The 13,954-nt window shown below is 44.4% G+C and overlaps 1 protein-coding gene across 1 annotated transcript in view; it reads right to left on the bottom strand.

Annotated features, from left to right (window-relative positions):
- pcnx1 (pecanex 1) overlaps positions 1 to 13,954 on the bottom strand; it is a 129,260-nt gene that overhangs the window by 26,169 nt on the left and 89,137 nt on the right. The gene's annotated exons all lie outside the window — the stretch shown is intronic.

Here is a 13,954-nt window from a genome sequence, read left to right as displayed (position 1 = left end):
GAGGGATGGTTAGATTAGAGAGGAGGGATGGTTAGATTAGAGAGGAGGGATGGTTAGATTAGAGAGGAGGGATGGTTAGATTAGAGAGGAGGGATGGTTAGATTAGAGAGGATGGTTAGATTAGAGAGGAGGGATGGTTAGATTAGAGAGGAGGGATGGTTAGATTAGAGAGGAGGGATGGTTAGATTAGAGAGGAGGGATGGTTAGATTAGAGAGAGAGGAGGGATGGTTAGATTAGAGAGGAGGGATGGTTAGATTAGAGAGGGGATGGTTAGATTAGAGAGGAGGGATGGTTAGATTAGAGAGGAGGGATGGTTAGAGGAGGGATGGTTAGAGAGGAGGGATGGTTAGATTAGAGAGGAGGGATGGTTAGATTAGAGAGGAGGATGGTTAGATTAGAGAGAGGGATGGTTAGATTAGAGAGAGGGATAGATTAGAGGAGGGATGGTTAGATTAGAGAGGAGGGGATGGTTAGATTAGAGAGGAGGGATGGTTAGATTAGAGAGGAGGATGGTTAGATTAGAGAGGAGGGATGGTTAGATTAGAGAGGGATGGTTAGATTAGAGAGGAGGGATGGTTTAGATTAGATTAGAGTTGAAGAGGGATGGTTAGATTAGAGAGGAGGATGGTTAGATTAGAGAGGAGGGATGGTTAGATTAGAGAGAGGGATGGTTAGATTAGAGAGGAGGGATGGTTAGATTAGAGAGGAGGGATGGTTAGATTAGAGAGGAGGGATGGTTAGATTAGAGAGGAGGGATGGTTAGATTAGAGAGGAGGATGGTTAGATTAGGAGGATGGTTAGATTAGAGAGGAGGGATGGTTAGAGGAGGGATGGTTAGATTAGAGAGGAGGGATGGTTAGATTAGAGAGGAGGGATGGTTAGATTAGAGAGGAGGGATGGTTAGATTAGAGAGGAGGGATGGTTAGATTAGAGAGGAGGGTGGTTAGATTAGAGAGGAGGGATGGTTAGATTAGAGAGGAGGGATGGTTAGATTAGAGAGGAGGGATGGTTAGATTAGAGAGGAGGGATGAGAGGATGGTTAGATTAGAGAGGAGGGATGGTTAGATTAGAGAGGAGGGATGGTTAGATTAGAGAGGAGGGATGGTTAGATTAGAGAGGAGGGATGGTTAGATTAGAGAGGAGGGATGGTTAGATTAGAGAGGAGGGATGGTTAGATTAGAGAGGAGGGATGGTTAGATTAGAGAGGAGGAGAAGAGGGATGGTTAGATTAGAGAGAGGGATGGTTAGATTAGAGAGGAGGATGGTTAGATTAGAGAGGGATGGTTAGATTAGAGAGGAGGGATGGTTAGATTAGAGAGGAGGGATGGTTAGATTAGAGAGAATGGAGGATTAGAGAGGGGATGGTTAGATTAGAGAGGAGGGATGGTTAGATTAGAGAGGAGGGATGGTTAGATTAGAGAGGAGGGATGGTTAGATTAGAGAGGAGGGATGGTTAGATTAGAGAGGAGGGATGGTTAGATTAGAGAGGAGGGATGGTTAGATTAGAGAGGAGGGATGGTTAGATTAGAGAAGAGGGATGGTTAGATTAGAGAGGAGGGATGGTTAGATTAGAGAGGGATGGTTAGATTAGAGAGGAGGGATGGTTAGATTAGAGAGGGATGGTTAGATTAGAGAGGGATGGTTAGAGAGAGAGGGATTTAGATTAGAGGAGGGATGGTTAGATTAGAGAGGAGGGATTAGATTAGAGAGAGGGATGGTTAGATTAGAGAGGAGGGATGGTTAGATTAGAGAAGAGGGATGGTTAGATTAGAGAGGAGGGATGGTTAGATTAGAGAGGAGGGATGGATTAGAGAGGAGGGATGGTTAGATTAGAGAGGATGGTTAGATTAGAGAGGAGGGATGGTTAGATTAGAGGGGATGGTTAGATTAGAGAGAGGATGGGATTAGAGAGGGATGGTTAGATTAGAGAGGAGGGATGGTTAGATTAGAGATTAGAGGGATGGTTAGATTAGAGAGGAGGGATGGTTAGATGAGAGGAGGGATTAGATTAGAGAGGAGGGATGGTTAGATTTAGAGAGGAGGGATGGTTAGATTAGAGAGGAGGGATGGTTAGATTAGAGAGGAGGGATGGTTAGATTAGAGAAGAGGGATGGTTAGATTAGATTAGAGAGGAGGGATGGTTAGATTAGAGAGGAGGGATGGTTAGATTAGAGAGGAGGGATGGTTAGATTAGAGAGGAGGGATGGTTAGATTAGAGAGGAGGGATGAGAGAGCTAGATTAGAGAGGATGGTTAGATTAGATGAGGGATTTAGATTAGAGAGGAGGGATGGTTAGATTAGAGAGGAGGGATGGTTAGATTAGAGAGGAGGATGGTTAGATTAGAGAGGAGATGGTTGGTTAGATTAGAGAGGAGGGATGGATTTAGATTAGAGGAGGGATGGTTAGATTAGAGAGGAGGGATGGTTAGATTAGAGAGGAGGGATTAGGTTAGATTAGAGAGAGGGATGGTTAGATTAGAGAGGAGGGATGGTTAGATTAGAGAAGAGGGATGGTTAGATTAGAGAGGAGGGATGGTTAGATTAGAGAGGAGGGATGGTTAGATTAGAGAGGAGGGATTAGAGGATTAGATTAGATTAGAGAGGAGGGATGGTTAGATTAGAGAAGAGGGATGGTTAGATTAGAGAGGAGGGATGGTTAGATTAGAGAGGAGGGATGGTTAGATTAGAGAGGAGGGGTGGTTAGATTAGAGAGGAGGGATGGTTAGATTAGAGAGGAGGGATGGTTAGATTAGAGAGAGGGATGGTTAGATTAGAGAGAGGGATGGTTAGATTAGAGAGGAGGATGGTTAGATTAGAGAGGAGGGATGGTTAGATTAGAGAGGAGGGATGGTTAGATTAGAGAGGAGGGATGGTTAGATTAGAGAGGAGGGATGGTTAGATTAGAGAGGAGGGATGGTTAGATTAGAGAGGAGGGATGGTTAGATTAGAGAGGAGGGATGGTTAGATTAGAGAGAGGAGGGATGGTTAGATTAGAGAAGAGGGATGGTTAGATTAGAGAGGAGGGATGGTTAGATTAGAGAGGAGGGATGGTTAGATTAGAGAGGAGGGATGGTTAGATTAGAGAGGGATGGTTAGATTAGAGAGGGATGGTTAGATTAGAGAGGAGGGATGGTTAGATTAGAGAGGAGGGATGGTTAGATTAGAGAGGAGGGATGGTTAGATTAGAGAGGAGGGATGGTTAGATTAGATTTAGAGAGGAGGGATGGTTAGATTAGAGAGAGGGATGGTTAGATTAGAGAGAGGGATGGTTAGATTAGAGAGGAGGGATGGTTAGATTAGAGAGGAGGGATGGTTAGATTAGAGAGGAGGGATGGTTAGATTAGAGAGGAGGGATGGTTAGATTAGAGAGGAGGGATGGAGAGGAGGGATGGTTAGATTAGATTAGGAGGATGGTTAGATTAGAGAGGAGGGATGGTTAGATTAGATTAGAGAGAGGGATGGTTAGATTAGGAGGGATGGTTAGATTAGAGAGGAGGGATGGTTAGATTAGAGAGGAGGGATGGTTAGATTAGAGAGGAGGGATGGTTAGATTAGAAGAGGGAGGAGGGATGGTTAGATTAGAGAAGAGATTAGAGGATGGGATGGTAGATTAGAGAGGAGGGATGGTTAGATTAGAGAGGAGGTTAGATTAGATGGTTAGATTAGAGAGGAGGGATGGTTAGATTAGAGAGAGGAGGGATGGTTAGATTAGAGAAGAGGGATGGTTAGATTAGAGAGGAGGGATGGTTAGATTAGAGAGGAGGGATGGTTAGATTAGAGAGGAGGGATGGTTAGATTAGAGAGGAGGGATGGTTAGATTAGAGAGAGGGATGGTTAGATTAGAGAGGAGGGATGGTTAGATTAGAGAGGAGGGATGGTTAGATTAGAGAGGAGGGATGGTTAGATTAGAGAGGAGGGATGGTTAGATTAGAGAGGAGGGATGGTTAGATTAGAGAGGAGGGATGGTTAGATTAGAGAGGGATGGTTAGATTAGAGAGGAGGATGGTTAGATTAGAGAAGAGGGATGGTTAGATTAGAGAGGATGGTTAGATTAGAGAGGAGGGATGGTTAGATTAGAGAGGAGGGATGGTTAGATTAGAGAGGAGGGATGGTTAGATTAGAGAGGAGGGATGGGATTAGGAGGAGGGATGGTTAGATTAGAGAGGAGGATGGTTAGATTAGAGAGGAGGGATGGTTAGATTAGAGAGGATGGATTAGAGGGATGGTTAGATTAGAGAGGAGGGATGGTTAGATTAGAGAGGAGGATGGTTAGATTAGAGAGAGGGATGGTTAGATTAGAGAGAGGGATTTAGATTAGAGAGGAGGGATGGTTAGATTAGGAGGAGGGATGGTTAGATTAGAGAGGAGGGATGGTTAGATTAGAGAGGAGGGATGGTTAGATTAGAGAGAGGGATGGTTAGATTAGAGAGGAGGAGGATGGTTAGATTAGAGGGATGGTTAGATTAGAGAGGAGGGATGGTTAGATTAGAGAGAGGGATGGTTAGATTAGAGAGGAGGGATGGTTAGATTAGAGAGGAGGGATGGTTAGATTAGAGAGGAGGGATGGTTAGATTAGAGAGGAGGGATGGTTAGATTAGAGAGGGATGGTTAGATTAGAGAGGGATGGTTAGATTAGAGAGGGATGGTTAGATTAGAGAGGAGGGATGGTTAGATTAGAGAGGAGGGATGGTTAGATTAGAGAGGAGGGATGGTTAGATTAGAGAGGAGGGATGGTTAGATTAGAGAGAGGAGGGATGGTTAGATTAGAGAGGAGGGATGGTTAGATTAGAGAGGAGGGATGGTTAGATTAGAGAGGAGGGGATGGTTAGATTAGAGAGGAGGGATGGTTAGATTAGAGAGGAGGGATGGTTAGATTAGAGAGGGATGGTTAGATTAGAGAGGAGGGATGGTTAGATTAGAGAGGGATGGTTAGATTAGAGAGGAGGGATGGTTAGATTAGAGAGGAGGGATGGTTAGATTAGAGAGGAGGGATGGGTTAGATTAGATTAGAGAGGGATGGTTAGATTAGAGAGGAGGGATGGTTAGATTAGAGAGGAGGGATGGTTAGATTAGAGAGGGATGGTTAGATTAGAGAGAGGGATGGTTAGATTAGAGATGGTTAGATTAGAGAGAGGGATGGTTAGATTAGAGAGGGGGATGGTTAGATTAGAGAGGGATGGTTAGATTAGAGAGGAGGGATGGTTAGATTAGAGAGGAGGGATGGTTAGATTAGAGAGGAGGGATGGTTATATTAGAGAGGAGATGGTTAGATTAGAGAGGAGGGATGGTTAGATTAGAGAGGAGGGATGGTTAGATTAGAGATGGAGGAGGAGATGGTTAGATTAGAGAGGAGGGATGGTTAGATTAGAGGGATGGTTAGATTAGAGAGGAGATGGTTAGATTAGAGAGGGAGGGTTAGATGGTTAGATTAGAGAGAGGAGGGATGGAGGATTTAGATTAGAGAAGAGAGGGATGGTTAGATTAGAGAGGGATGGTTAGATTAGAGAGGAGGGATGGTTAGATTAGAGAGGAGGGATGGATTAGATTAGAGAGGAGGGATGGTTAGATTAGAGAGGAGGATTAGATGGTTAGATTAGAGAGGGGATGGTTAGATTAGAGAGTTAGAGAGGAGGGATGGTTAGATTAGAGAGGAGGGATGGTTAGATTAGAGAGGAGGATGATTTAGATTAGAGAGAGGGATGGTTAGATTAGAGAGGGATGGTTAGATAGATTAGAGAAGGGATGGTTAGATTAGAGAGGAGATGGGATTAGAGAGGAGGGAGGTTAGAGAGGAGGGATGGTTAGATTAGAGAAGAGGGATGGTTAGATTAGAGAGGAGGGGATGGTTAGATTAGATTAGAGGGAGGGATGGTTAGATTAGAGAGGAGGGATGGTTAGATTAGAGAGGAGGGATGGTTAGATTAGAGAGGAGGGATGGTTAGATTAGAGAGGAGGGATGGTTAGATTAGAGAGGAGGGATGGTTAGATTAGAGAGGAGGGATTTAGATTAGAGAGGGGATGGGATTAGAGAGGGGATGGTTAGATTAGAGAGGAGGGATGGTTAGATTAGAGAGGAGGATGGTTAGATTAGAGAGGAGGGATGGTTAGATTAGAGAGGAGGATGGTTAGATTAGAGAGGAGGGATGGTTAGATTAGAGAGGAGGGATGGTTAGATTAGAGAGGAGGATGGTTAGATTAGAGAGGAGGGATGGTTAGATTAGAGAGGAGGGATGGTTAGATTAGAGAGGAGGGATGGTTAGATTAGAGAGAGGAGGGATGGTTAGATTAGAGAGGAGGATGGTTAGATTAGAGAGAGGATGGTTAGATTAGAGAGGAGGGATGGTTAGATTAGAGAGGAGGATGGTTAGATTAGAGAGAGGGATGGTTAGATTAGAGAGGAGGGATGGTTAGATTAGAGAGGAGGGATGGTTAGATTAGAGAGGAGGGATGGTTAGATTAGAGAGGAGGGATGGTTAGATTAGAGAGGATTAGAGAGAGTGGTTAGATTAGAGGAGGGATGAGATTAGGAGGAGGATGGTTAGATTAGAGAGAGGGATGGTTAGATTAGAGAGGAGGGATGGTTAGATTAGAGAGGAGGGATGGTTAGATTAGAGAGGAGGGATGGTTAGATTAGAGAGGAGGGATGGTTAGATGAAGAGGGATGGTTAGATTAGAGAGGAGGGATGGTTAGATTAGAGAGGAGGATGGTTAGATTAGAGAGGAGGGATGGTAGATTAGAGAGGAGGGATGGTTAGATTAGAGAGGGATGGTTAGATTAGATTAGGATGGATGGTTAGATTAGAGAGAGGGATGGTTAGATTAGAGGGTTAGATTAGATGGTTAGATTAGAGAGAGGAGGGATGGTTAGATTAGAGAGGAGGGATGGTTTAGATTAGAGAGGAGGGATGGTTAGATTAGAGAAGGAGGGATGGTTAGATTAGAGAGGAGGATGGTTAGATTAGAGAGGAGGGATGGTTAGATTAGAGAGGAGAGGAGGGATGGTTAGATTAGAGAGGAGGGATGGTTAGATTAGAGAGGAGAGAGAGGGATGGTTAGATTAGAGAGGAGGATGGTTAGATTAGAGAGAGGGATGGTTAGATTAGAGAGGAGGATGGTTAGATTAGAGAGGAGGGATGGTTAGATTAGAGAGGAGGGATGGTTAGATTAGAGAGGAGGGATGGTTAGATTAGAGAGGAGGGATGGTTAGATTAGAGAGGAGGGATGGTTAGATTAGAGAGGATAGGTTAGATTAGAGAGAGGGATGGTTAGATTAGAGAGGAGGGATGGTTAGATTAGAGAAGAGGGATGGTTAGATTAGAGAGGAGGGATGGTTAGAGGGATTAGAGAGAGGGATGGTTAGATTAGAGAGGAGGGATGGTTAGATTAGAGAGGAGGGATGAGGGATGGTTAGATTAGAGAGGAGGGATGGTTAGATTTAGAGAGAGGAGGGATGGTTAGATTAGAGAGGAGGGATGGTTAGATTAGAGAGGAGGGATGGTTAGATTAGAGAGGAGGGGATGGTTAGATTAGAGAGGAGGGATGGTTAGATTAGAGAGGAGGGATGGTTAGATTAGAGAGGGTTAGGGATGGTTAGATTAGAGAGGAGGGATGGTTAGATTAGAGAGGAGGGATGGTTAGATTAGAGAGAGGGATGGTTAGATTAGAGAGAGGAGGGATGGTTAGATTAGAGAGGAGGGATGGTTAGATTAGAGAGAAGAGGGATGGTTAGATTAGAGAGGGAGGGATGGTTTAGATTAGAGAGGAGGGATGGTTAGATTAGAGAGAGGGATGGTTAGATTAGAGAGGAGATGGTTAGATTAGGGGATGGTTAGATTAGAGAGAGGGATGGTTAGATTAGAGAGGAGGGATGGTTAGATTAGAGAGGAGGGATGGTTAGATTAGAGAGGAGGGATGGTTAGATTAGAGAGGAGGGATGGTTAGATTAGAGAGGAGGGATGGTTAGATTAGAGAGGAGGATGGTTAGATTAGAGAGGAGGGATGGTTAGATTAGAGAGGAGGGATGGTTAGATTAGAGAGGAGGGATGGTTAGATTAGAGAGGAGGGATGGTTAGATTAGAGAGGAGGGATGGTTAGATTAGAGGAGGAGGGATGGTTAGTTAGAGATGGTTAGATTAGAGAAGAGGGATGGTTAGATTAGAGAGGAGGGATGGTTAGATTAGAGAGGAGGGATGGTTAGATTAGAGAGGAGGGATGGTTAGATTAGAGAGGGATGGTTAGATTAGAGTGGTTAGATTAGAGAGGAGGGATGGTTAGATTAGAGAGGAGGGATGGTTAGATTAGAGAGGAGGGATGGTTAGATTAGAGAGGAGGGATGGTTAGATTAGAGAGGAGGGATGGTTAGATTAGAGAGGAGGATGGTTAGATTAGAGAGGAGGGATGGTTAGATTAGAGAGGAGGGATGGTTAGATTAGAGAGGAGGGATGGTTAGATTAGAGAGGAGGGATGGTTAGATTAGAGAGAGGATGGAGATTAGGATGGTTAGATTAGAGAGGAGGGATGGTTAGATTAGAGAGGAGGGATGGTTAGATTAGAGAGGAGGGATGGTTAGATTAGAGGAGGAGGGATGGTTAGATTAGAGAGGAGGGATGGTTAGATTAGAGAGGAGGGATGGTTAGATTAGAGAGGAGGATGGTTAGATTAGAGAGGAGGGATGGTTAGATTAGAGAGGAGGGAGAAGAGGGATGGTTAGATTAGAGAGAGGGATGGTTATGGTTAGATTAGAGAGGAGGGATGGTTAGATTAGAGAGAGGATGGTTAGATTAGAGAGGAGGGATGGTTAGATTTAGAGAGGAGGGATGGTTAGATTAGGGAGGGATGGTTAGATTAGAGAGGAGTTAGATTAGAGAGGATGGATGGTTAGATTAGAGAGGAGGGATGGTTAGATTAGAGAGGATGGTTAGATTAGAGAGGAGGGATGGTTAGATTAGAGAGGAGGGATGGTTAGATTAGAGGAGGGATGGTTAGATTAGAGAGGAGGGATGGTTAGATTAGAGAGGAGGATGGTTAGATTAGAGATGGTTAGATTAGAGAGGAGGGATGGTTAGATTAGAGAGGAGGGATGGTTAGATTAGAGAGGAGGGATGGTTAGATTAGAGAGGAGGGATGGTTAGATTAGAGAGGAGGATGGTTAGATTAGAGAGATTAGAGGAGGGATGGTTAGATTAGAGAGAGGGATGGTTAGATTAGAGAGGAGGGATGGTTAGATTAGAGAGGAGGGATGGTTAGATTAGAGAGGAGGGATGGTTAGATTAGAGAGAGGGATGGTTAGATTAGAGAGAGAGGATGGTTAGATTAGAGAGGGATGGTTAGATTAGAGAGGGGATGGTTAGATTAGAGAGGAGGGATGGTTAGATTAGAGAGGAGGGATGGTTAGATTAGAGAGAGGGATGGTTAGATTAGAGAGGAGGATGGTTAGATTAGAGAGGAGGGATGGTTAGATTAGAGAGAGGAGGGATGGTTAGATTAGAGAGGAGGGATGGTTAGATTAGAGAGGAGGTTAGATTAGAGAGGAGGGATGGTTAGATTAGAGAAGAGGGATGGTTAGATTAGAGAAGAGGATGGTTAGATTAGAGAGGAGGGATGGTTAGATTAGAGAGGAGGGAGATTAGGTGGTTAGATTAGAGAGGAGGGATGGTTAGATTAGGAGGAGGGATGGTTAGATTAGAGAAGGAGGGATGGTTAGATTAGAGAGGAGGGATGGTTAGATTAGAGAGGAGGGATGGTTAGATTAGAGAGGAGGGATGGTTAGATTAGAGAGGAGGGATTAGATTAGAGAGGAGGGATTTAGATTAGAGAGAGGGATGGTTAGATTAGAGAGGAGGGATGGTTAGATTAGAGGGAGGAGGGATGGTTAGATTAGAGAGGAGGGATGGTTAGATTAGAGAGGAGGGATGGTTAGATTAGAGGAGGGATGGTTAGATTAGAGAGGAGGGATGGTTAGATTAGAGAGGAGGGATGGGGATTAGAGAGGAGGGATGGTTAGATTAGAGAGGAGGGATGGTTAGATTAGAGAGGAGGGATGGTTAGATTAGAGAGGAGGGATGGTTAGATTAGAGAGGAGGGATGGTTAGATTAGAGAGGAGGGATGGTTAGATTAGAGAGGAGGGATGGTTAGATTAGAGAGGAGGGATGGTTAGATTAGAGAGGAGTTAGATTAGAGAGGAGTTAGATTAGAGAGGAGGGATGGTTAGATTAGAGAGGAGGGATGGTTAGATTAGAGAGGAGGGATGGTTAGATTAGAGAGGAGGGATGGTTAGATTAGAGAGGAGGGATGGTTAGATTAGAGAGGAGGGATGGTTAGAGAGGAGGGATGGTTAGATTAGAGAGGAGGGATGGTTAGATTAGAGAGGAGGGGTTAGATTAGAGAAGAGGGATTTAGATTAGAGAGGAGGGATGGTTAGATTAGAGAGGAGGGATGGTTAGATTAGAGAGGAGGGATGGTTAGATTAGAGAGGAGGGATGGTTAGATTAGAGAAGGAGGATGGTTAGATTAGAGAGGAGGGATTTAGATTAGAGAGGAGGGATGGTTAGATTAGAGAGGAGGGATGGTTAGATTAGAGAGGAGGGATGGTTAGATTAGAGAGGAGGGATGGTTAGATTAGAGAGGGATGGTTAGATTAGGATGGTTAGATTAGAGAGGAGGGATGGTTAGATTAGGAGGAGGGATGGTTAGATTAGAGAGGAGGGATGGTTAGATTAGAGAGGAGGGATGGTTAGATTAGAGAGGAGGGATGGTTAGATTAGAGAGAAGAGGGATGGTTAGATTAGAGAGGAGGGATGGTTAGATTAGAGAGGAGGGATGGTTAGATTAGAGAGGAGGGATGGTTAGATTAGAGAGGAGGGATGGTTAGATTAGAGAGGAGGGATGGTTAGATTAGAGAGGAGGGATGGTTAGATTAGAGAGAGGGATGGTTAGATTAGAGAGGAGGGATGGTTAGATTAGAGAGGAGGGATGGTTAGATTAGAGAGGAGGGATGGTTAGATTAGATTAGAGAGAGGGATGGTTAGATTAGAGAGGAGGGATGGTTAGATTAGATTTAGAGAGGAGGGATGGTTAGATTAGAGAGGAGGGATGGTTAGATTAGAGAGGAGGGATGGTTAGATTAGAGAGGAGGGATGGTTAGATTAGAGAGGAGGGATGGTTAGATTAGAGAGGAGGGATGGTTAGATTAGAGAGGGATGGTTAGATTAGGTTTAGATTAGAGAAGAGGGAGAGGAGGGATGGTTAGATTAGAGAGGAGGGATGGTTAGATTAGAGAGGAGGGATGGTTAGATTAGAGAGGAGGGATGGTTAGATTAGAGAGGAGGGATGGTTAGATTAGAGAGGAGGGATGGTTAGATTAGAGAGGAGGGATGGTTAGATTAGAGAGGAGGGATGGTTAGATTAGAGAGGAGGGATGGTTAGATTAGAGAGGAGGATGGTTAGATTAGAGAGGAGGGATGGTTAGATTAGAGAGGAGGGATGGTTAGATTAGAGAGGAGGGATGGTTAGATTAGAGAGGAGGATGGTTAGATTAGAGAGGAGGGATGGTTAGATTAGAGAGGAGGGATGGTTAGATTAGAGAGGAGGGATGGTTAGATTAGAGAGGAGGGATGGTTAGATTAGAGAGGAGGGATGGTTAGATTAGAGAGGAGGGATGGTTAGATTAGAGAGGAGGGATGGTTAGATTAGAGAGGAGGGATGAGAGTTTAGATTAGAGAGGAGGGATGGTTAGATTAGGATGGTTAGATTAGAGAGGGATGGAGGAGAGGATGGTTAGATTAGAGAGGAGGGATGGTTAGATTAGAGAGGAGGGATGGTTAGATTAGAGAGGGATGGTTAGATTAGAGAGGAGGATGGTTAGAGAGGAGGGATGGTTAGATTAGAGAGGAGGGATGGTTAGATTAGAGAGGAGGGATGGTTAGATTAGAGAGGAGGGATGGTTAGATTAGAGGAGGGATGGTTAGATTAGAGAGGAGGATGGTTAGATTAGAGAGGAGGGATGGTTAGATTAGAGAGGAGGGATGGTTAGATTAGAGGAGGATAGATTAGGGATGGTTAGATTAGAGAGGAGGGATGGTTAGATTAGAGAGGAGGGATGGTTAGATTAGAGAGGAGGGATGGTTAGATTAGATTAGAGAGGAGGGATGGTTAGATTAGAGAGGAGGGATGGTTAGATTAGAGAGGAGGGATGGTTAGATTAGAGAGGAGGGATGGTTAGATTAGAGAGGGGGATGGTTAGATTAGAGAGGAGGGATGGTTAGATTAGAGAGGAGGTTAGATGGTTAGATTAGAGAGGAGGGATGGTTAGAGAGGAGGGATGGTTAGATTAGAGAGGAGGGATGGTTAGATTAGAGAGGAGGGATGAGATTAGAGAGGAGGATGGTTAGATTAGAGAGAGGGATGGTTAGATTAGAGAGGAGGGATGGTTAGATTAGAGAGGAGGGATGGTTAGATTAGAGAGGAGGGATGGTTAGATTAGAGAGGAGGGATGGTTAGATTAGAGAGGAGGGATGGTTAGATTAGAGAGGAGGGATGGTTAGATTAGAGAGGAGGGATGGTTAGATTAGAGAGGAGGGATGGTTAGATTAGAGAGGAGGGATGGTTAGATTAGAGAGGAGGGATGGTTAGATTAGAGAGGGATGGTTAGATTAGAGAGGAGGGATGGTTAGATTAGAGAGGAGGGATGGTTAGATTAGAGAGGAGGGATGGTTAGATTAGAGAGGAGGATGGTTAGATTAGAGAGGAGGGATGGTTAGATTAGAGAGGAGGGATGGTTAGATTAGAGAGGAGGGATGGTTAGATTAGAGAGGAGGGATGGTTAGATTAGAGAGGAGGGATGGTTAGATTAGAGAGGAGGGATGGTTAGATTAGAGAGGAGGGATGGTTAGATTAGAGAGGAGGGATGGTTAGATTAGAGAGGGATGGTTAGATTAGAGAGAGAGGGATGGTTAGATTAGAGAGGAGGGATGGTTAGATTAGAGAGGGATGGTTAGATTAGAGAGGGATGGTTAGATTAGAGAGGAGGGATGGTTAGATTAGAGAGGATGGAGATTAGAGATGGATTAGATTAGAGAGGAGGGATGGTTAGATTAGAGAGGAGGGATGGTTAGATTAGAGAGGAGGGATGGTTAGATTAGAGAGGGATGGGATGGAGGAGGATTTAGATTAGAGAGGAGGGATGGTTAGATTAGAGAGAGGGATGGTTAGATTAGAGAAGAGGGATGGTTAGATTAGAGAGGGATGGTTAGATTAGAGAGGAGGGATGGTTAGATTAGAGAGGAGGGATGGTTAGATTAGAGAGGAGGGATGGTTAGATTAGAGAGGAGGGATGGTTAGATTAGAGAGGAGGGAGATTAGGAGGAGGGATGGTTAGATTAGAGAGGAGGATGGGATTAGAGTGGTTAGATTAGAGAGGAGGGATGGTTAGATTAGAGAGGAGGGATGGTTAGATTAGAGATGGTTAGATTAGAGAGGAGGGATGGTTAGATTAGAGAGGAGGGATGGTTAGATTAGAGAGGAGGGTTATGGTTTAGATTAGAGAGGAGGGATGGTTAGATTAGAGAGGAGGGATGGTTAGATTAGAGAGGAGGGATGGTTAGATTAGAGAGGAGGGATGGTTAGATTAGAGAGGGATGGGATTAGGTTAGATTAGAGAGGAGATGGTTAGATTAGAGATGGTTAGATTAGGAGAGAGGGGATGGTTAGATTAGAGAGGAGGGATGGTTAGATTAGAGAGAGGAGGGATGGTTAGATTAGAGAGGAGGGATGGTTAGATTAGAGAGGAGGGATGGTTAGATTAGAGAGGAGGGATGGTTAGATTAGAGAGGGATGGTTAGATTAGAGAGGGATGGTTAGATTAGAGAGGAGGGATGGTTAGATTAGAGAGGAGGGATGGTTAGATTAGAGAGGAGGGATGGTTAGATTAGAGAGGAGGGATGTTATTAGAAGTT

Source organism: Oncorhynchus nerka, linkage group LG18, assembly GCF_034236695.1.
Source record: "Oncorhynchus nerka isolate Pitt River linkage group LG18, Oner_Uvic_2.0, whole genome shotgun sequence".
Lineage (NCBI taxonomy): Eukaryota > Metazoa > Chordata > Actinopteri > Salmoniformes > Salmonidae > Oncorhynchus > Oncorhynchus nerka.
This window is presented reverse-complemented; position numbering and strand designations above follow the sequence as displayed.